This window comes from Hippopotamus amphibius, chromosome 3, assembly GCF_030028045.1.
Source record: "Hippopotamus amphibius kiboko isolate mHipAmp2 chromosome 3, mHipAmp2.hap2, whole genome shotgun sequence".
In the NCBI taxonomy this organism is placed as follows: Eukaryota; Metazoa; Chordata; class Mammalia; order Artiodactyla; family Hippopotamidae; genus Hippopotamus; species Hippopotamus amphibius.
In genome coordinates, this window is record NC_080188.1 from 109,598,346 (window position 1) to 109,601,817 (window position 3,472).

The 3,472-nt window shown below is 35.1% G+C and overlaps 1 pseudogene; it reads left to right on the top strand.

Annotated features, from left to right (window-relative positions):
* The first annotated feature begins 1,845 nt into the window (after positions 1-1,845).
* LOC130848624 (putative olfactory receptor 4A4) lies at positions 1,846-2,855 on the top strand (annotated as a pseudogene).
* Positions 2,856-3,472: the final 617 nt, after the last annotated feature.

The following is a 3,472-nucleotide window of genomic DNA, read 5'->3' on the forward strand; positions in this document are numbered from 1 at the left end:
TTTTATTTCCATTACTCTAGGGGGTGGATCAAAAAAGATCTTGCTGTTATTTACTTCGAAGAGTGTTCTTCCTATGTTTTCCTCTAGGAGTTTTATAGTGTCTGGCCTTACATTTAGGTCTTTAATCCATTTGGAGTTTATTTTTGTGTATGGTGTTAAAGGGTGTTCTAATTTCATTCTTCTACATATAGCTGTCCAATTTTCCAAGCACCACTTATTGAAGAGGCTGCCTTTTCTCCATTGTATATCCTTGAGTCCTTTGTCATAGATTAGTTGACCATAGTTTATCTCTGGGCTTTCTATCCTGTTCCATTGATCTATATTTCTGGTTTTGTGCCAGTACCATACTATCTTGATCACTGTAGCCTTGTAGTATAGCCCGAAGTCAGGAAGCCTGATTCCACCAACTCCGTCTTTTCTTCTCAAGATTGTTTTGGCTATTCAGGGTCTTTTGTGTTTCCATACAAATCATAAAATTTCTTATTCTAGTTCTGTGAAAAATGCCATTGGTAATTTGATAGAGATTGCACTGAATCTGTAAATTGCTTTGGGTAGTATAGTCATTTTCACAATGTTGATTCTTCCAATCCAAGAACATGGTATATTTCTCCATCTGTTTGTATCATCTTTGATTTATTTCATGAGTGTCTTATAGTTTTCTCAGTACAGGTCTTTTACCTCCTTAGTTAGGTTTATTCCTAGGTATTTTATACTTTGTGATGCAATGGTGAATGGGATTGTTTCCTTAATTTCTCTTTCTGATCTTTCATTGTTAGTATATAGATAAATGCAAGAGATTTCTGTGTGTTAATTTTGTATCCTGCAGCTTTACCAAATTCATTGATTAGCTCAAGCAGTTTTCTGGTGGCATCTTTAGGATTTTCTATGTATAGTATCATTTCATCTGTGAACAGTGACAGTTTTACTTCTTCTTTTCAATTTGGATTTCTTTTATTTCTTTTTCTTCTCTGATTGCTGTAGCAAGGACTTCCAAAACTATGTTGAATAGTAGTGGAGGGAGTGGACATCCTTGCCGTGTTCCTGATCTTAGGGGGAATGCTTTCAGTTTTTCGCCATTGAGAATGATGTTTGCTGTGGGTTTGTCATATATGGCCTTTAATATGTTGAGGTAGTTTCCCTCTATGCCCACCTTCTGGAGAGTTTTTATCACAAATGGCTGTTGAATTTTGTCAAAAGCTTTTTGTGCATCTATTGAGCTGATCATGTGTTTTTTATCTGGAAGACATCAGTATTTATAGATCAGGAAACAGGGAACATCCAACTAAAGACCCTCAGAAAGATGTCTCTCTGAGTTCTGAGACATTCCAGGGCAGCAGCTACCTATTCATAGTTTCAGCTACTTTCACTGAATATGTAAATTAGATTAAGTTGGTCTCGAGAATCACACTTTTGTAACTTTATAAGCGATGTACCTTTTCATGGAATTGTCTTGCCATCTTTTCTTGTTCTTTCACTTTTCCTTTAAAACTCAACTAAAGCATTGCTTTTTCTGGGAAGACTTCTCTGATTCCAGTTTTATTGAGCTTTTCCTACACTGTGACCCTTAGCATTTATTGAATATTCTCATAATAGCACATTTTCCATTGGTCTGGAATTGTCTGATGCATCATTGTGTGTCATGTCACTGGGGATAGGTAACTAGGCCTTTTTTAACTTAGTCGTCACAATGTCTGTGCCATATTGGACACAACTGACACTCCATACACACTGTTTTAATTGAATGGATAAAGAAAAAGATTAACTTATAATGCATTTAAAATTGTTTCCCCTTGTTTTGTATGTTAACTGCTTCTAATATGTGAACTCAGCTCCTCTACAGACTACATGGAAGCAAGGAAAAATGTAACTTACTTCATTGTCTTGGGCCTCACACAGAATGCAAAGGAACAGAAAATCCATTTTGTTATGTTCTTGCTCTTCTATATTTTGCACATGGTGGGCAACCTTCTCATTGTCATGACTATAACTGTCAATAAGACACTGAATTTGCCTATGAACTTTTTTCTTACCAGCTTATCATTTTTTAATATAATTTATTCCTCTTCTATTTCCCCCAGATTGATTTCAGACTTGATCTTTGAATCTTCTATGACCCAGCTTTTTACAGAGTACTTTTCTAGTGCATCAGAGATCACGATTCCGTTGGTGATGGCCTGTGACTGCTATGTGGACATCTGTAAGCCATTGTATTAATTGGTTTTCATGAGGCCATGTGTGTGTGTTTTGCTGCTGCTGGTGTCCTGGGTTGGAGGTTTTCTGCACTCAGAAATTCAACTTAGCACTACTTATGGGCTCCCATTCTGTGGCCCCATGCCATTGATCACTTTATGTGTGACATGTACCCCTTATTGAAACTTATATGTACTGACACCTATGTCATTGTCATCTTAGTAGTGGCCAATGGAGGACTGACCTCCACTATAGTGTCTCTGCTCTTACTCATCTCCTATGGTGTCACCTGGCACTCTCTAAAGAACCTGAGTCAGGAAGGGAGGCAGAAAGCCTTCCAGACCTGTGGTTCCTACATCACTGTGGTTGTCTGCTTCTTTGTTCCCTGTATTCTCATGCATGTGAGACCTGCTAAGTCCTTCCCCATTGACAAATCATTAGGCATGCTTTATACAGTCATAACCCCAATGCTGAACCCATTTATCTACAGTCTAAAAAATTCTGAAATAACCAATACTATGAGGAAGCTTGGGAGAAAAATAAAAGCAGATCAAGTCTTAAATAAGTACATTATGCATCATGCAGTTATTAATTTAGCATTAGGGCCAATCTCCTTGGAATGTAAATGTTTTCATAAATTTCATGTAAACTTTCCATTTATTTAAAGGATTAGTGATAGTTATAGTTAATGAATGAACTCTACATTCATGTTATTAATATCAATTTTCTGCTAGAATATAAACTGTATAATGTCTGGTTTATCACTGCACCTAGAAAGGTATGATTCATTTACAATAGGGAGTCAATAAAGAATATGTAATGCATTAATCAATAACATTTTTATAGACATTAATTTTATATTAATTTTTGCATGTACTTTTATTGCATTCTCTTTCCTTTTTATTTTTAGTCCAATCTTACTTTTACCTTCATTCTATTTATTATGCTATTGAAAATATTTAGTGCTCTATAGAGTATCCTTTTTATTTAATTTCATTTGTCTTACAAATGAAATTTTAGTGTATTTTACATTCTTAAGTAAAAATTGATAGCATGATCCTTAATATAAGTGCTAAAAATTCCATGCAAAATGATGTAATGTAGAATAAAGCTTCTTCATATCCCATATGATTCTCTCATCCCTTCCAGATGCAGTCGCTATGCACTGTCCCTTAGAAACTTTAAGTAGTTATCTGCAAATACAAGCATATTTTCATCTATGTGTTTGTGTTTATGTTTCAGTATAAATTCATTTTAATGAATTCAGTATAACTGTATTTTA